Consider the following 20,828-nt stretch of genomic DNA (forward strand, 5'->3'; position numbering starts at 1 on the left):
TTGAAGAGAGCTTGCCATCCTTCAGTTGTTGTTGTTTTTTTTTTCTTGACTGCATTTTTTCATTTGTTCCAGAAATTGACAAAAAAAAAAAAATCACAAATTTTCTTACTACTTCTAGTTTGCTTAATTAGTGCAATGTATTTTGCATAACCACTCTTTCAGAACCATATTTAAAGTAAATGTAAAGCTTTCAGAATCTAGCATGCTGCCAAAGGAAATTTAGGGCCATTTTGCCAATCACAGAGATATTTTAGATGAAAGAGGTGTAGAACAAGCATTTGTACTATGTACTTTTTAAACTGTGTTTGTGAAATCATTTCAGTGGATAATAATTAGCTTTAAAAACGGAATAGAAAAAGCAGATCAGAATAAAATATATCAAAGTGAATTGCATTTGGTAAAGATTATTTTTGGACTTTTGTTTCAGTGATAAGAGATGTATGTTCTGGACCATGAGGAAAACTGTATCTCTTATGGAGGGTCTTGGTCAAAAGTTTAAAAGCTACTGATCTTTACTGATGGTTTATGTAAGATGTATCAAATTAGTCATTTTTATAGGGCTGGGGTACAGGATAAATGGGTACAGATTATTGTCTCGCAGGTTCTTTGCCTATAAGGGAGGCCAACTTCCTCAGGGGAACAGAGGCTGGTAGGTTTAGGACAAATACTTACATATCTCAACTGCCTATAGGCATGTATAAGATAGAACACTTAGCTTGTGGTATCATGCTCTTTCTGCAAATATCAAACTTTTTGCTAATCAATAAATAGCACTATTAACTAATAAATCATTATACTAGCAATACTTAACTAGAACATATTTAAATCAATATTCCAGTACAGTCAGATACCTTCCAGTTAAACTTCAATCATCCTTTAGCCCAATCCTAAATTTTTCTCACAAATCTAAGTAAAAACTTTCAGCCTGGATTATATTTTCCCCTCTGGGTCTCTCTTCCACCTTGTGTCTTTCCTCTTTTTTTTTTTTTTTTAAGAAACCATCTTGTGTCTTTCCTCTTGTGTCTTCTTTTTCTTAAAAATCTCTTCCATTTTCCTCTTCTCCATGGCATTTTGCTCCAATCAGAAGTGAGACAAAATTGGAAAATCCCTCATGAAGGTCTTTTTTCTAATCAAGAGTAATTTTTTTCATACAACTATTTCTTTCCTCTTAGTCCCCTTTGAAGCCTGAAGCTAGTATAAAAGATAATTTGAAATTAGCATATAATAGGGTTTTTTTTACTAGCCTCTAAAGACATTTTTTTGCAGATGTATAGCTTGTCCGAGGTCACTGATCCCTGACAGAAAATTGCTTCTTTTTTAAAGGGCCCTTACACATATTTCTTTAGAACACATAAAAATATTGCTCAAAGCACAATATGGTGTGTAAGCAGAGATATGATTTCCTTGTAGTGAACTTAACAACCTTACTTTTCACCCTACGTACCTTTCAAAGGAAATGGTAAATGATTCCAGAATCCATGCCTTTCAAAATTAATAATAAAATGCTTCATTGCGAATATATCCTGATCAAACACGTTTTATTTTGACTTTCTGTGGAGAAGGCATGTCAAAACAGAACTGGTATATAGGAAATGTCAGTGAATCAGACCAAGCTTTTTCTCTGGAAGATTCTCCTATCTTCTATCTGGGGAAAGTGTCTACAGTTCTTTTAATGACAATTTTTAATGAGTATTACATGTAATTAAATGCATCAATCTTAAAAGTTGATTTCTTTGAGTTGTGACAATCATATACACCTATGTAACTACCACTTAAAACAATAAAGTATTCCCATCACCAGAGTTCCCATGGGGCCAGTTCCAATCAATTCCCCATCTACCTCTCAGTGCAACTACTTACTGATTTTTATCACTATAAATTAGTTTTGCCTTGTATTCTTGAAAGTCATCTTAATGGAATTGTGTAGTATGTACTCATTTGTAGTTTCTGATGTTTTGGGGATTCATCATGTTATTGCATCTATCAACATTTCATTTCTCTTTACTGTTGAGCAGTGTTTTCCTATATGACTATACAAAATTTGACTTTTTCTTGATGGACCATTGATTTGTTTTTGGTGATCATGAATAAAGGTACTATAAACACTTTTTAAAAAAAAAGAATTATTTATTTATTTTTGGCTGTGTCGGATCTTAGTTGCAGTGTGTGGGATCTTAGTTCCCAAACCAGGGATTAAACCCATGTCCCCTGTATTCCCAGGTGGATTCTTAACCACTGGACCACCAGGGAAGTCTCCCTGTGAACATTTCTGTACACGTGTTTTTTTGTGAACTTATCTTTTAATTGGAGGTGGGGTAAATACCTAAGAGTAGAATTGTTGGGTCTTTAAGTCAATATTTCAACTTTATTTGAAACAGATCTGCAGCTTTTAAGAAACTCTTGAAGGGTTTCTTATGTCCCCAACTTTTAAAAAATATATTGCTTTTAGGGTATCTGTGCAGATGTTTTTGGTTGTTTTTAGAATCGTTTCTCACTTCTCCTCCTTAGGCCTCAATTACTTTACAATGAGTGCTGGACTCTGTCTTAAGTCTGTAATGTATTAGGGTATTAATACATGTTCACATGCTTTCCATAGATTCTTGGATAACAGATTAATGACATAATGGATAAATTTTACTAGAATATAAAGTTCACGAGGATAGAAGCACTGTTCTGTTCACTGCCATAACCCAAACTCTTAGAATGGTACCTGCACAGAGTGGGTGTTCAATATGTACCAAATAAATGAATGAATGAATTAATGAAGTATTAACTATATGTTGGGAAGCATCCAAATAAGTTTTACATACAGCATTTCACTTAATTCTCACTCCCAATCTTTTAGCTAATTTCTCTTTTTACTTTATTTTCTAAAAGAAGAAATTGAGCACAGAGAGGTTAGATAATATGTCCTTGATCACATAGTAAATGAGCTAGGATTTGTGTCCAGGTGATATCTTTTCAAAGCCAATAATCAGTACACTATATATAATAGGTAAGCAACAAGGACCTGCTGTATAGTACAGGGAACTATACTCAATCTCTCATAATACTGTTTTCCAGAAAAGAGTCTGGAAAGAGTCTAGTTGCTCAGTCAGGTTTGACTCTTTGTGACCCCATGGATTGTAGCCCGCCAGGGTCCTCTGTCCATGAAATTCTCCAGGCAAGAATACTGGAGTGAGTAGCCATTCCCTTCTCCAAAGATCTTTCTTACTCAGGGATCAAACCTGGGTCTCCTGCATTGCACGCAGATTCTTTACCATCTGAGCCACCAGGAGGAGAAGGAGCAGAAGAGGGAGACAGAGGATGAGATGGTTGGATAGCACCACCAACTCAATGGACGTGCATTTGATCAGTCTCTGGGAGATAGTGAAGGACAGCGAAAGTTTGGCCCGCTGCTGTCCTTGGGGTTGCAGAGTTGGACATGACTTAGTGATTGAACAGTAGAAACATATATTATATATATAATATATATATGTGTAACTGAATCACTTTACTCTATACTTTAATACAACTTTGTAAATTAACTATACTTCAATAAATAAGAAATGATAAAAAAAATAAAGACTTTTGAATTTCATGCTTAATAAATTTTGTTTCAAGACATGCAAAACTTTTTTCTGCTTTTCTATTTTCTAAATTGTATATATATATATATATATATATATATATATTTAAATTTTGGCTGTACTGGGTCTTCAATGCAGCATATAGGTTTTCTCTAGTTGTGATGTGTGGTCTTAGTTGACCCACAGCATGTGGGTTCTTAGTTCCCTGACCAGGGATTGAACCCACATCCACTGTATTGGAAGAAATGTCCCAAATTGTGTATTGTTTTGAAGAAAAAATCCTGAGGAGGAAAGCTTACTGTCTTAGCATGATAATTCTTTCATTTTTATTCTTAGAACTAAATGACTTTCCTTCAAATTACATTCTGGTTCATTTCTATAATGGGAAATAGGTTCCCACTTCAGCTTTATTATAGACAAAACCTTGAAAGTACACACACACACACAATTCTTGAATACTTTTGTTTTAATTCATTTTGTCTCACATTAGGTAAGGATGGAAGTTTACGTTTTTCTTGCATGGATTGGAAATAGTGTTGACTCCAAAATACGTTATTGCTGTTATAAAGACTGAACTGTAGAACCCTTCATGGTGTCCTACAGATTTTAGGATATTATGATAGGATGGTGACATTTTCATAACTCTTAATCCATGGGGTCGCGAAGAGTCAGACAGGACTGAGCGACTTCACTTTCACTTTTCACTTTCATGCAATGGAGAAGGAAATGGCAACCCACTCCAGTGTTCCTGTCTGGAGAATCCCAGGGATGGCGGAGCCTGGTGGGCTGCCGTCTATGGGGTCACACAGAGTCGGACACGACTGAAGCGACTTAGCAGCAGCAGCAGCAGCAGCCATTCCTCATTAGATAGTTTTAAGCAACGTAAGATTCTATCTCCTCAGTCTTTTCTTGGACTACTGTGCTCTGCTCTGAGTGCCAGGGAAGTTATTAATAAGAATGGGCTAGTTCATTTTAATGAACTGGCTTGGTGAACAGAGCCTGCATTTGCTTGCTGTTAAAAAAAAAAAAAATCATTCCTTGCCATCTCTGCAAAACTTCCTTACAGCTAAATAATGTCTCTGCCTACCTTGATAGGAAAATCTAAATAAGTGGATTCTGATTAATATTTATCTCTATATAGTCAAATAAGGATGAAATATGCCTCAAAATGGTACTTGTTAATGCAATTGCTCCTCAATTATTATATGTGGAGCAGACGCCCTTACTAAAATACATAATAACCTCAGATCTCTCCACTGTATCGTGTAATGTTCAACAGCCTTTCCTGAATACTTTAGAGGCAGTTACCTATTACTGCAGTGAGCCAGAGCTAGAAAATGGTGACTAGAACTTAGTTCATAAGACTAAACATGGTAATTGTAACTATTTTCCATCAGAATCTTGTTGGTTTCACATCTTTTTTGGCAGCTCTTTAACCATGCATTAAGTTATCTGTATCCCCTCCCCCCAAAAAAGTGTCAGTCCTTATCTTTTCAGCTTAGCCAAAAAGATAGCAGATCTGAAATTCTGTGAAATTAGGTCCATTTTCTTTGCCAAGGATAGAGAAGAAAAACAGCCCCCAAATCATTAATATCTATTTTCCTAAGAAACTATTAAAACAGTCTTTCTTAAGCAATGATCTCAAAAGTGCTATGATTCAAATAATTTGTTATGGTTGCTTTTAATTCAGCCATTTTCTTTTTCCTGTAGAATAGTTCCAAACATAAAACCAGGACTGTTCATTTTACTTAATACTCTCAAACACCAAACAAGATTACAATTCCTTGCCTATGATCTCCTGTAATTCTAGCTCGTTCTGTGAAAGCAAAGAGCTGTTTTGGCATTTCACATTTCTGCTGCTTCATCACTAAGGCCAAGCCCTGTATCTGCAGCCTCTTATGCATTCACAGCACATACATCTCTGAACAATCTCATGTTTTCAGTGTCTTTTCAACAGAGGACTCTAATCTTGTGATGCTCAGATGCCATACCAAATTTAGGTTTTGCTGACAGTACCCTAACTTTCTAGAATTTAAAACATTTTAAAATGCAGTTTTGAAGCAAATGACGACAATTGTGTGTGCGTGTGTGTGTGTGTGTGTGTGCATGCTTAGATGCTTATATGTATATCTCAGAGTTATTCCCAGACTCAATGGAATCCTAGCCCTGTATCATATAGAAAAGAGTAAGTTATTCTAGTAATCCCAGTAGAACTGTTTCAGGTATTCAGGATCAGTCTGTCACCAAAAGAAAAACCACTAAGAAAGAAGTTAATGTGAATGTTTTAATATAAAAGAATACAAATGTTTTTGCTTGAATTTTTGAAAGTGTTGTCTAAAACGCTGAATTATTTTGTGGTGAAATGAAGGATCTTGACAGCAGGCTTTGCCCAGGATTAGCCTGGGGATAGCAGTGTAACCAAGGCCACTTTTCTCAGGTGACTGTCCCTTCAGAGAGGACACTGTTTAAGACTTTCTGAGAACCGGAGGCTGAGGTCTGAGCTGGGAGAAGTAAAACCGTGGTTGACTCAATCCACGCAAAATAACGAGAGTGATTCACCAAATATTTCTCCCCTACAAAAACTTTAAAGTACTTAAAGAAACAAACAACCTTTATGTACTAGGGCATTTAACTTTGTATATGTAGGTGCAGGCTGTATGTCTACAATTATTTAAGTTTGTGGAATATGAGGTGATGTTAGCTTCCCTGGTGACTCAGATGATAAAGAATCTGCCTGCAGTACAGGAGACCCATGTTAAATCCCTGGATCAGGAAGATCCCATGGAGAAGGGAATAGCTACCCATTCCACCATTCTTGCCTGGAAAATTTAATGGACAGAGAAGCCTGGTGGGCTACAGGCCACAGGGGTCGCAAAGAGTCAGGCATGACTGAGTGAGTAACACACACATTTTCAATAAGATTGTCTGAAGTGCAAAAAAATGAGCAGATTCAAAACACATATTTATACAATGGGCTTCTCTGGTGGCTCAGTGGTAAAGAATCTGCCTGCCATCGCAAGAAATGTGGGTTCAGTCCCTGGGTCAGGAGGACCCCTGGAGAAGGGAGTGTCAACTCACTCCAGTATTCTTGCCTGGGAAACTCCATGGACAGAAGAGCCTGGCAGGCTACAGTCCATGGGGTCAGAAAAGGAGTGACATGACTTACCAACAACCAACAATTTATATAACAATTGAAAGGTAACAATGTTTTCCTATGTTTTGTCTCTTTTACCCTTCCCATAAAACATTGCAGTAGGTTTAAATTATCATTCCCTATTTATGGCTGAGAACACTGAGGTTCAGTTGCCCAGAATTATGCAACCAATAAAAGTAACAGTGACGTCCCGAATTATATCCACTCTTGGAGACGTCATCCACTGAATCTCCTTATCACAAATTCCACTGTCTTTATTCCTGTTTCCTCTGTTCTTTATTTCAGAAATATTTTTCTTCCAAACATCTCCTAAAGTCAAATAAAGACTAGATATTGCTCCCAAGGGCTCCCACATCATTATATTCTCTAGTATTTCTTGCAGATATAGGAAGGCATGTCAATCAGATAGCATACCATCTGTATCAGGAAACCTACATTCAAATTAAGATTTTGCCCTTTTTATGGGATGAGCCAGAAGGCAGCTGGACTCTGCCACAAGCCCTGTCCAACTGGGCTTGCCAGACCCAGGACTAACCTTGTAGCAGGGGTCATCTACTTGAATGGTAAAGCTGAGGCATGAAGCCCAAGTTTGGTTTTAGAGATTTTTTAGTTGGACAAGATGAAGCACAAAGTAATGGGTAAGTTAGGCTATAGTCATAACTTGACTTCACCCTTACAACATGAGGGATTCCTTTGGTGGATGGCACAACTCTCAATTCTGGATTAATGCTAGGATGGCAGGCTGTGGAGACAGTAGCCTATCTTGGATTACTCTCTTACTAGCCATATGACCCAGGAAAGGTTATCCTTTATGTCTCCAGTTTTCATTTTAATAAGCCTTGGACTGACATAAAGATTAAAGGATATAAGATATGCAAATTTTTAGAGGAGTGTCTAAAGCAAGGTGAGTACTCATCAGAGATTATTATTATCATTATATTTATATTTACTTGAGGGACATGTAATAGCAAAAGCAGCAAAGAAACCAATAAGGGCAACGTGTATGCATGAGGCATGTGGGGTCTCAGCAGGCTTTGAATGCTGGGATTACCTGAGGAACAAGGCAGGCATTCACTTTGTGCATCGAGCCAACATTAGAGAATGAGGAAACAGTAAGTTGCAAATACACTGCTGTCCAAGGTGAACCGGGGAGGATGTCGTTGAATAGACTCAGGGTACAGTGTAAAAACCTAAGAAGTTGTGCTGGCCTAGGGGTCTGGGCTGGAGGGGTCTTGTGCGGGACCAATTGCATGAAGCACAGTCTGAGTCTGCATGATCCCTCCAGGCTTGCATGTCTCACTTCTGGATTGGCTTGAGAACTGGGACAGGATAAAATCGGGAGTAAAAAGCTGGAGTCTGGGAGAAGAGCTGAAAATGAAGCGCTAAGTTCTTTTCTATGGACCCTAGTCACTGTATACACTCGCAGGAGGAAGAATAAATCATCAGTCAAGGTGGGAGTAGTTAACTGTAACTATGGAGGAACCAGAGCTGAGTCAGGTGAACAAGATATGTGTGATGCATAAGCAGAAAATGGAAGAAAAAAGGTCAAAAGTTCTGAAACTTGGATGAAGTTGAGGTGTAGTCATAAGTCAGTGGGAGTCTTGTTCTGATTAATACAGAGTTGGGGTTGTGAGAGTACATAGGAAGGAAAGACTGGATTAAGGAGGATTTGATCAGTCCCGCATAGGAAAGTGTATATGATAAGAAAGACAAAGCAAATAATAAGTTGTTCTAAGGACAGAAATGAAGCATAATACTCAAACACAAAATTGCACATAACACATAGAACAGTGCCCCAGGAAAATTAGTTTGAGAGATAATAAGAGAATGAAAAAGTCCTTTTCTGAACACCTACTATGGGCCAACGAGACATGTATCATTTATTATGACAATCTTATGTTTACATGGTAATATGACAATTTTCCCCAAAGAGAAACAACCGAGGCTGAGAAGATAAATCAACAAGCCCAAAGTCACTGGAAAGACTGGAACAAATGTCAAGTTCAGCTTGCTTGCTTCCAAAGCATATTCCATTTTCCTGCACTGGATAGTGGTCTGCACTAGGGTAAGGCAGGCAAGGAGAAGAGAGAATGATCCAGGCCACCAAGGATGCAAGTCCGGGTGAATAGAGTGACATGAGACAAACACAGCTTTCACAGTCAATGGTGGCTTTTTTCTCTTCTTTCTCCAAGCACAGTGTTTGTGTCTTTCCTGCTGCCAATCCCATTCATCATGTACTCTGGCCATTCTCATACCTGCCTGATTTTTACCGTTATTGCTTTTGCTGTGTTTTTCATGCTTGTATTCTGAGTGTTCTTTGCAAAGTGTCTTAAATCTTGCAAGTGGGGTGAGTAGACCCTCCATGGAAAGCAAGCCAGGCAAGCTTTGAAAGTAGAGCAACCTGGTCTTATGCCATAGATTCAGTACTTACCAACTCTGCTTTTAGTCAATGAACATCATTAAAAAAAAAAAACTCAGCTTCCTCATCTATAAAAATGTATTAGAGTAAAACATCATTCATAGGATTGTGGGGAGGAATGATGTCGGGTACAATATGTTACACAAGGTTCCTGGATCTAATGGAGGAATCATAAATTTAGCTCTTTTCTTTCTTCCTTTCAGTGAATTGAACTATTAAACATTTCAGAGATTGTGTTATAGAAGAATGGAAGTACACGAGTAAAAAATAACAAAAAGTTAAGTGCATTAATGAAGATGCAAGTAAATAAAGAGAGTAGTGTGATTTATGATCATTCTATAAATCATGGTTAATGATGCTTTGTCCCCAAAGCTATATATATTAGTCTTTAGACAAAGCCTCAGTTCATAACCTGTATATTCATTAAACTCAAAATAGGCAAATGAATTGTACTTAAAAGTCTATAGACTGAATAAAGTCACTTCTTTAGTAACATTTTCTATTTGTTATTGGTCCATTTGGACCTCAAGGATAAATGATATTACTTATTAACTAATTCATACAATGATGAGAATGAGAGATAATATAATTGATGAGAGAATCAAGATGAAAAATTATTCCAATAGGCTCAAATAATGGACCAAAACTAACAAGACAAAATTTAACAAGAATAAAGTTGAGACCTGCATTCAGGTCAATTAATAATGTTAATTCCGTATTATAGGAGAGAAGAGACAGGTCTAGAAAACAGTTCATATGAAATCTATCCTAGGATTTTAGTTGACCAAAACTAAATGAGCTTAAATATGAAATGGCTCTGAAAAAATACTTAGAGCATGACACATAGGGCTTAAGAAAGGAATTGAAGGCAACGGGAAATGGTAAAAAGGGTTTGCACTGTCTTTTCTGTTAGTATACATTTATCATCATCCAGTTGAGTTCTATACTGATCAAGTATTTTCTTTTGTTTTTACCAATGTTCAGGAAGGCCTGACGTGCTGCGATTCATGGGGTCGCAGAGTCGGACACGACTGAGCGACTGACCTGATCTGATCTGATCTGAATGTTCCCAAAGTCTTTGGGAGAGATGTATTTTCCATTTGTTCCTGGGCGAAAATTTGGTCTCTTACCATTTGTTATATTTTAGTTACGACACCTCTTCAGCAGCCCAGTGAGGGCACAGAAGTTTGGGTTGTGTGATGCAGAGGTGATGTTTTGTTGTGTTATGTGTACATTTGTAGCTGTGCACATCTCGGACAGCCAGATGGTGTTTAAGTCCCAAGCATGGAAAAAAGAATGTTTTTCCCAAGTGAGATCTTCCAAATGTTCTAGTCAACTCTTAACTCTGACATCTTCCTACTCTCTCAAATTTATGAGATTCTCTACCCCTTTGGGGATTCTCATGTGCTCAACACTGGGGCCCGCAGAGTGCAGCTGTGACTGTTGGCTATGGCCAAGGTCACTGGTCATTCTCCTCATTAGATAAGCAGTGGTAACCTCTCTGTACACAATTGTGATTGCAACAACCATCACTAACTAGTTTGGTACTCAACGTGAGTCACTTTCTAGAAGTAGCTCTTATCCCTACTCAGTGACATGCTGCCATCTAGAGTCTTGTGTTCAGCCAAAGAATGTCTACAGGTTGGCCATAGCTACCTATCCTTATTGCCCCTTTCCATGGATCTGTGGCTTCCAAAGTCAAACACACAAACAAAACCACAAAACCTGCCTTCAGACTTTTTCAACATTCCACAGAGAATTACTAGGATTTTGTGAAACTCACTGATTCTTCCACTCTCTTGGCTGTCTGGTCGGGTGCCGCATCTTTTAGTGAGGGAAAGAAAGTCTTCGTGCTACAGACTTTTTCTTCTCCACTGGTGAGACTATTTAGAATTTTTGAGAACGCTGGCTGGAAAAGGTAATATTGGTATAGAAGTAATTAACAGTAAAATTTTTCTTTTGGATTTGTGTACATATTTGTGGGGAGGGTCTATAGTAGCACCGAACTTCTTGAATGGAACCACTGTATCTGGTTCTGCAGATTTGCTTCCAATATCAGAGTACCTTCCATACTCTTAAAATTCATGCACTTTGATGGTGAAACAGGCAGGGGTGAGGGTAATGTTTGTTCTTGGATACTTGAAATTATTTTCAGCTACTATGTCAAGTTCTCCTAGTGATACAAGCCATTTCCTTGAAGACATCTTCCATAATTCCTTAGCCAATGATATCCTTTATCCATTCGTAATCCTAAAATGCCAGTTTAAGTAAATATAGAAGAATCAGTGGACATGTTGGTGTCTTAATTTTATTTTTTATTGAATTCACCACAGGTGGACTATTTCCTTCCAGAGGGAAATAACAAAAGGGCCATCAAGATGATGGAATGGGTTGAAGGCCAAGCCCTCTGAGGAATATTTGTATGAATTGAGGACATTTCCCTTGTAGAAGAGAAGACAGAACAGACAGGGTGATTATTTTAAATATACTGGAGGGATTTTTATGTAGAGTGGATATATGTTTAACTTTAGAGGGCAGAACTCAGACCCAGAAGTAGAATTTGTAGTGAGGCAGATTAAGTAACAAGTCTGAAATAGCCCGAGCTCTTAAAAAATGAATTCAGTTGCCCTTGTGTAGCAGCAGATTCTCCATCATTGAAACAGTGTAAACTGAAGCTCATGGTTATCTGACGGAATTTGATAGTAGTGAGGCAGCTAGATGCATAATAGAGGTGACTTTCAGTTTGCAGGCTCTCTAAGTCCCTGTATCCAGACCCAAGGATGTTTGTTGCAATATTTCTGCGTCTCTCATCTTTCTAGAAGTTTTGGTCTTCTCTCTACTATTGTTGACATTTATCTTCAACCTTTGGATTTCTACTTTCAATGATATGATATGGATAATTGACATGAGTTGGCTGAATGGCCAGTTTGCACTCTGCGGGCACCTGTTTCTTCACCTTGAAATAACTACAGCATTACTGTCAGCATACTACTGTCTGACTGTAACTATTTTCCTGGGTGGGGGGATGATGAATAAGAGAAAAAGACATTAGAGATGGGAATGATGCTGAAGTTGCTTTTATTTGTTGACTCATTCATCTAGGCATATGTATATTTGCAATGAAAACTTATTAGAAAAACTCATCATTTCAACATTTTTTATTATTCCAATCACTTTGCTTACTCACAATTACACGGAAACAAAACTTGCCAGGGTGAAACACAGGAGTCATACTTAATTTTCGAGGTAGTGGAATGGGACATTCTGAACATGTTCTTATTTTCAATTTGAGTGATACCTTATTCTTGATTAAGAATTGATCAGTAGGAATAAGATCTCCCTTATCCATCTATCAAGAGAGTACTGCTGCTGCTACTGCTAAGTCGCTTCAGTCGTGTCCGACTCTGTGCGACCCCATAGACGGCGGCCCACCAGGCTCCCCCGTCCCTGGGATTCTCCAGGCAAGAACACTGGAGTGGGTTGCCATTTCCTACTCCAATGCATGAAAGGGGAAAATGAAAGTGAAGTCGCTCAGTCGTGTCCAACTCTTCGTGACCCCATGGTCTGCAGCCTACCAGGCTCCTCCGTCCATGGGCTTTTCCAGGCAAGAGTACTGGAGTGGGGTGCCATTGCCTTCTCCAAGAGATAACTACAAGAGTACTTTTGAAAACTTATTTCAAACTTAGCAAGAACTGTTAACAGGAGTTCTCTATTTTCCTTTTAACTTAAATAACATTCCATTTAAAGAATGGAAAGAGAGTTGTTCTTCCATTTAATATTATTCTAAAGGTAAATAAGAAAGTCTGGAGATGACAGTTGAAAATTCACTCACTAATTTTTGGAAATGTGAAAGAGAATATCATAGTTGTTATTATTAGATAGTTTAGTTGCTCAGTCATGTCTGACTCTTTGAACCCCATTGACTGGAGCACGCCAGGCTTCCCTATCCATCACTAGCTCCAGGAGCTTACTCAAACTCATGTCCATCGAGTCGGTGATGCCATCCAACCATCTCATCCTCTCCTGTCCCCTTCTCCTCCCGCCTTCAATCTTTCCCAGCATCAGGGTCTCTTCAAATGAGTCAGTTCTTCGCATCAGGTGGCCAAAGCATTGGAGTTTCAGCTTCAGCATCAGTCCTTCCAATGAATATTCAGTACTGATTTTCTTTAGGATGGACTAGTTTGATCTCCTTGCAGTCCAAGGGACTCTCAAGAGTCTTGTCCAACACCACAGCTCAAAAGTGTCAATTCTTTGGCACTCAGCTTTCTTTATAGTCCAACTCTCACATCTATACATGACTACTGGAAAAATCATAGCTTTGACTAGATGGACCTTTGTTGGCAAAGTAATGTCTCTGCTTTTTAATATGCTGTCTATGTTGGTCATAACTTTTCTTTCAAGGAGCAAGTGTCTTTTAATTTCATGGCTGCAGTCACCATCTGCAGTGATTTTAGAGCCCAAGAAAATAAAATCTCTCACTGTTTCCACCGTTTCCCCATCTGTTTGCCATGAAGTGATCTTCATGCACATGAAGATGGCATGATCTTCGTTTTCTGAATGTTGAGTTTTAAGTCAGGTTTTTCACTCTCCTCTTTCACTTTTATCAAGAGGCTCTTTAGTTCCTCTTCACTTTCTGCCATAAGAGTGGTGTCATCTGCATATCTGAGGTTATTGATATTTCTTCTGGCAATCTTGATTCCAGCTTGTGCTTCATCCAGCTCAGAATTTTACATGATATACTCTGCATAGAAGTTACATAAGCAGGGTGACAATATACAGCTTTGACATATTCCTTTCCCAATTTGGAACCAGTTTTTTGTTCCATGTCTGGTTCTAACATTTGCTTCTTGACCTGCATACAGATTTCTCAAGAGGCAGGTAAGGTGGTCTGGTATTCCCACTCTTGAAGAATTTTCTACAGTTTGCTGTGATCTACACAGTTAAAGGCTTTGGCATAGTCAACAAAACAGAAGTAGATATTTTTCTGGAACTCTCTTGCTTTTTTGATGATCCAATGGATGTTGGCAATTTGATTTCTGGTTCCTCTGTCTTTTCTAAAACCAACTGGAACATCTGGAAGTTCACAGTTCATGTACTGTTGAAGCCTGGCTTGGAGAATTTTGAGCATTACTTTGCTAGCATGTGAGATGAGTGCAACTGTCTTTATTACCTAAAAGTATTTCTCAGCACTTACGGCATAACTTTTATGTAGTTGTTTTAAAATTCTCCAGATTGTAGTAAAGTATCTGATATTTCTTAGGTACTCAAATTTTTTTAAAAATGTTGAATAAATAATCTCAATAGTATTGCAGTTGAATTCAATTTCTTTAGGAAATTTTCATCATTATTGAAATTTTTAGGGTGACATTCATTCACTTGAAAAAAAGAATATAGGCACAGTAGATTATAAAGCAAAAGCATAATATTCAATCCATCACAGTAATTAGATTCATTATTTATAATAAGAGAGTTGGAAGACAACCTTCATGGATTAATCTGTTATGGTTTAGAGATGCAACTATTCATGGCTTGAAAGCTAAGTTTTACATAAATACATATATTAAAATATTGTGGAATTTGTACCATCACATAAAATAGGAGTACTTACGGTCTTCTTGCTTTTCTATAGTCACCTTATTTTTGCTCTATACAAATAACCTAGATGGATATTACATACTATTGTTGTTGCTGTCGTTCAGTCGCTAAGTCACGTCTGAACCTTTGTGAACCCATGAATTGCAGCACAATAGGCTTCCCTGTCCTTCACTATCTCCTGGAGTTTGCTCTTGTCCATTGAGTCTGTGATACCATCCAACGATCTCATCCTCTGTGTCTCCCTTCTTCTCCTGCCCTCAGTCTTTCCCAACATCGGAGTCTTTTCCAATGAGCTGACTCTTCACATCAAGTGGCCAAAGTACTGAAGCTTCAGCATTAGTCCTTCCAGTGAATATTCATGGTTGATTTCCTTTAGGATTGATTGGTTTGATTTCCTTGCTGTCTAAGGCAGTCTCAAGAGTCTTCTCCAGCACTAGAGTTTGAAAACATCAATACTTCAGCTCTCAGCCATTGTTATGGTCTGACTCTCACATCCATACATGACTACTGGAAAAACCCTAGCCTTGAGTATACAGACCTTTGTCAGCAAAGTGATCTTGGCTTTTTAATATGCTGTCTAGGTTTGTCATAGCTTTTCTTCCAAGGAGCAAGTATCTTTTAATTTCCTGGCTGCAGTCACCATCTGCAGTGATTTTGGAGGCCAAGAAGATAAAATCTGTCACTGTTTCCATTGTTTCCCCATTTACTTGCCATGAAGTGATGGGAATGTCATCTTAGTTTTTTGAATGTTGAGTTACATACTATAGTAGTCAGTACACTATGGTAGTGTGTAATATGCATATTGCACACTATGGTAGTCAGTATTTCATATATAATGCCTATATATATATATATATATATTACTTGAATGCAGTCTAAAATAAATAGATGGCCCGCCACATCTATATTAAAGTAATTATTTTTTTTAAGAAACAGAATATTGGTTTTGTGTACTTGGAAATAAGAATTTCATTAAGTAATAAATTCTGATCTCTAGTCCAAGTGTAGCTTTGACATCTGTAGTGTTTGAGCTGAGTGGGTAAGACAGTACAACTCTTAAAACGTGCAGCTGGCAAAGTGCCCTGGCCAAATTCAGAAAACATGTACAACTCAAGGAAATGAACATGCGGAATTCTAGAAAACTGAATAGAATTGCAATCCTAAACTCAGAGGGATAATGCAATCTTGTTTTCAGAAATAATTTGGGCAGACAATTAAGTGAATTTACTTGTGGAATTGACTACAACCTAGGAAATTTTCTAGTGTCAAAGCTTAATTCTAGGTACTTGAGGACATAAAACATTTTAAATAATGAGGAATAAGTACAGAAAATGGCATTTTTTCATATATACACCATAATATATTGAGTTTTGAGACATTGCTGCTGCTAAGTCACTTCAGTCGTGTCCAACTCCCGGCGACCCCATGGACTGCAGCCTACCAGGCTCCTCCGTCCACGGGATTTTCCAGGCAAGAGTACTGGAGTGGGGTGCCATTGCCTTCTCCGTTTGAGACATTACAATATTCTATTATTTCTTTCTATGTTTACTTGCCACTCTTGGGTACTCAGGGGTCATTCTGAGAAAATACAGTTGTAATAGTTAATTTTGCTTAATAGATTAATGGGTTGTAGCTTGAGAAGAACAAAAAATGTTTCTCATCTTTGGGATGTCCATTCAGAACTACAAACAAATGCATTTCTTTTTTATCATTAATGCATATCCTTTGCTTCTGTTCCCTAGAGTTTTACATTTAGAATAGTTTTAAATACCATTTAATTAAAAAAACATTGTGCCAGCGCAATGGAAATGATACATAAAGTTTTTAAAGACACAATCAAGGAAGTAGGAGGTAAAAAGAGCATGAGAGAGAAGGAGCACCAAGCAGAAGTTTGTTTTCTCTAGAATATTAATTTGAGGATTTGAGGGGAGAGTTGGGGAAAAGAGTGAAGTTACAGTAACATTATGGGCTAGAAATGCTGCCACATATCCATTGAGAGAAAAATGCCTTACAAATATTTTTCAAATGATTTAAAGTTGGCTAAATCCAATGCATGTTTTTACCATGAATTTTCTATTTAAAATGTTTAAAAAAAATAATAGATTTTAAAGGGAAAATCTAATCCATATGTCACTGATTCATTCACACTTATCATAGTGTTTTGTGTGAGCAAGTTGGTGTCCAAAAACATTTAGTTTTTTCCAACCAGGAAGTCACATTTTTATAGCACCAAAAAGGACCTTGAACCTGAAAAGCCTCAAATTTCATTTTAAACTCAGAACACAAGGAATTTGAGTGAGTTCTAAACTTGGCAATGTGCCTTCACCCTAGTTAACATATTGATGGAGTTATATATTCACGAACATATGGGTTAAAAGTGGAGCTGTTAATTCTGTTTTGATATTGATGCTAGATATATTCAGTTTGCCTTCCTAGTTTGTTTGCCATGAGGAAACAATTGGCCAGTTGTTTTATTATTTTTAAAAAATTATAAATTGACCCATATCCTTAAACGTACAATAAGTGTTATCAAATATGTAACAAAGCTAGTGTATGGAAAATGTATAATTTCCCCTAAGGGTTATTTGCTAATATGGAACACAGGCCTCTAAAATGTGATGAAAGGAAGGACTGTGGAACAATGGGTCATGATGGCTAATTTTATGGGGAACACATGCATACAATATAATTTAAAACACATGCTAAGGCAGTTATAGTAAAAGGCTCAGAGAATTAGAATGGAATTCTGCTTCATAAAAAAAGAAAACAGTTCCTTCTTTCTCCTGACAAAATTGCACTTCTCTTATAGGAAAAAGATCCCATTCACTAATGCTTTAACAACTGAAAGGCCCACCCACAAGCTTCACGTCTTTTCTCTCAAATCTCTTCCTTCAGGTATGGATCATCCTTTGTGGTTGATGTTTAGAGATGTGATATGAAACTGAAGACAAACGGTCCAATATGTACCTGAAATCTTTCTAATGCAATATTTATTAACTTTTTTCATAACTAAAATATTTTGCTATTTATTTAATCTCTCTCTTACAGAATGTGCTATATTCTATTAACAGGAATTTTAAGAGCGAGGAGTGGGTCATTCTGCCCATTCCCATTTCTAGGCAGAAGCTTTAGGTTTTAGGTGAAAACCTAAAGCCAGTCAGACTTTTGAGTGTATTATTTGGAAGATCTTTAAGGGTAGCCACACTGTAAGCTTATCTGAGAAATTGCAATCATTTAACCACAGATTTTTTAAATTCATGCTCCTCTCCCAATAGAAAACAAACCAAAGAAAAAGAAAAATCTCTTATGATTTAAGTTTATCTTCCCTCCCCCTTTTCAATCTTTTATGAAGATGAAGAATTCATTAGTAACAAATTCTTCATAATTTATCATATCCTAGAATATAAATGTCAATTAATCATTAAAATTTAAACAAACTTTTTGAAAGTTTGTTGATACAATTTGTATAAAAATTTTTGAGGAGTGTAATTTTATACAATTCATCTTAGGCCTTCTCCTATAGATAACCAATTACAGTTTATTTCACCTTTACGTGTTTTATTTCTTTAAGAACTCAACAATAAATAATTGGGTACTTGCTTTTAATCCACAGCCTCAAAACTAGAACAATTGTTAAGATAAAGATTTGACTTATATTTAAATTGTGTGTTATAGTTCATAAAATGTGATCTGCTTTTTGCTAGAATTAATCAGATTGTACCAGAAAATGCCTCTCTAGCTGGGCTGTTCTTTCCAGCTTTTGATTTTTACCCATCTGGTCTACCTTGTTGGTAGCTCTCTGATCAACATGTCACTATGACCCACTCCCTCTTCATGAAGTAGATTCATGGTCACATCCTATGTTTTAATAATGTTCCTGAAATTCCAAGCCTTTAATTCTGACTACGACAGTTTCTTGTAGATATTGAAGACATTAAGCTTTCCTATTCTGTTTATCACTTTGTAATTTTATAGACTTATTACTATTGCTTTAAAGGGCTTCCCTGGTGGTTCTGCTGGTAAAGAATCCGCCTGCAAATTCAGGAGACACAAGAGATGCGGGTTTGAACTCCGGGTTGAGAAGATCCCCTGGAGAAGGAAATGGTAACCCACTCCAGTATTCTTGCCTTGAAAATTCTATGGACAGTGGAGCCTGGTGAGCTACAGTCCATGGGGTCACAAAGAGTCAGACACAACTAAGCATGCACACACATTACTATTGTTTTAAGAATTTTTGTTAATTTCTATATGCCGTATAGAGTAAAAATCATATAATTGTGTATTTGAGATAATTATGGCTGAAATTTATAGTATATTTATCTTCAACTTTTCTTCTACGTACATTTATTTTTTACATAGACGTGATCAATTATGTTGTGGACTTCTTTAACGTATCAATGTATTTGTTTTCCCACATCACTAAAATAATTTAGAAAACATGATTGTTAATGAGTATATACTATTTCATTTACTTAAAGATTCCTTTATTGTTGAAATCTTTGTTTCCTTCAGAATCTTTCACTTGTGGAATAATAGGACCAAAGGCATGAAGTTCTTTCATTCTCCTTATTATCAACAAATTCCCTTCAAAAAAGGTTGCCCAATTTATTCTTCCTCATAATGTATAGCAGATGCTAGCTTGTCACACCCTCACCAGCACTTAGTGATAATAGTTTTCAAATTTTTCTATTTATTTCCTTTGGTATATTTCTTTAATTACTAGTGAGAGAGAATACTTTTTGAGTATTTTTCATTTGTATTTCCTTTGAATTTTGGATCCATATCCTTAAAAATTTGTATGATTTATGCTTTCATGTTTTTACTTATTTGTTGACTGCATGTGTGTATGTATATAAATACTGTGTGCATGTATTTATATATTCAATCTTTCCAAATGTTTTTATTGGCATTAAAAAAAATTGACCTAACTTTTTTCATGGTTCATCATCATTTTCCTTTGTGAGTGCTTCCACTGGTTTCATGTTTAATAAGCTCTTTCTCAGAAATTCTTTACTTCACTGGAATACTTGTTATACTTGTCCCTGTCTTCCTAGGCTGGATGCACCAAAGAGCAAGACATAGTTTTACTTACTTGTGCATTCTCAATACTCACTGATCAGCAGAATGCCTGGGAACATACTAATGTCTAATGACATTTTTGGTAAAAATCCAGAAGCAATGCTATTGTAGTATCCTTTAGTTTTTGAAAAATAAGTTGGACTTCATTTAAGAATTAAATAGGTCCTTTGGAAAGCCATGGTAAACAGAAAGAAGGTCATAGGGTAGAGGTTTGTCAAAATTTTGTTGTGTAAGTCATGAAAAACATAAATAGAAAAATCAGAGATACTGTACTTTGAATAAATAGTTTTTACACTTCTCTGGATTTTAATGTAATTTTAGTGATTTTTTAAAAAAGGAATATATATATACAATATGTTTCTTAGGGTAACTTGCTGTGGTAGGCAGAATTCTGAGGTGACCCCTGTGGCCCATCCCCTTTCTCCTTCCTCCTGCCAGGTGTCTGTGTCCTGTATGAGAGATATCTAGGATATGATAGCTGTCATTTTCATGACTATGTTACATTATATGGCCAAGGTAAGAGGATCTGACAGATGAAATCAAGGTCCCTAATCAGTTTAAAAGAAGGTTTAGGCCTTCTCTGAGATGAGATACTTCATTTCCTCTTGGCTTTGGAGAAATGAGCCACAGTGAGTACTACAGCAGCAAGAAAATGAATTCTGCCAATCATATCAACTTGGAAGAGGATACTGAGTCTCAGTTTGGAATGCAGCCTTAACCAACACCTGAATCACTGTCCTGGAATATTCTAAGCAGAGGACTCAGTTAAGCCAGGCTCAGACTCCAGACCCGCTGGAAACTGTGAGATAAAGCTGCTACATTTGTGGTAAGTTGTTCTGCAACAACAGGAAATGAATATGCTTAGAAGTATCTATCAAACACATTAGAAATTTTGTAAACATTTTATGCAAAAGTTTGACCTTGGGAGGCCACCGAGAGGAGCAAACCCACGTCTAAGGAGCAGCGGCTGCACGGGTGCAGGAGGGCCGAGAGGAGCTACTCCATGTTTAAG

The 20,828-nt window shown here is 37.0% G+C and overlaps 1 long non-coding RNA gene across 1 annotated transcript in view; it reads left to right on the forward strand.

The window, feature by feature from the left end:
* The window catches only part of LOC139184940 (uncharacterized), an 80,704-nt gene extending 61,197 nt beyond the window's left edge, over positions 1 to 19,507 (forward strand). The window contains exons 2-3 of the long non-coding RNA XR_011568509.1: positions 17,547 to 17,632; positions 18,735 to 19,507. This is a non-coding gene — a long non-coding RNA (uncharacterized lncRNA). The remainder of the gene's footprint in view (positions 1 to 17,546; positions 17,633 to 18,734) is intronic.
* Positions 19,508 to 20,828: the final 1,321 nt, after the last annotated feature.

The sequence above is a fragment of the Bos indicus genome, chromosome 9 (genome assembly GCF_029378745.1).
Source record: "Bos indicus isolate NIAB-ARS_2022 breed Sahiwal x Tharparkar chromosome 9, NIAB-ARS_B.indTharparkar_mat_pri_1.0, whole genome shotgun sequence".
Classification (NCBI taxonomy): domain Eukaryota; kingdom Metazoa; phylum Chordata; class Mammalia; order Artiodactyla; family Bovidae; genus Bos; species Bos indicus.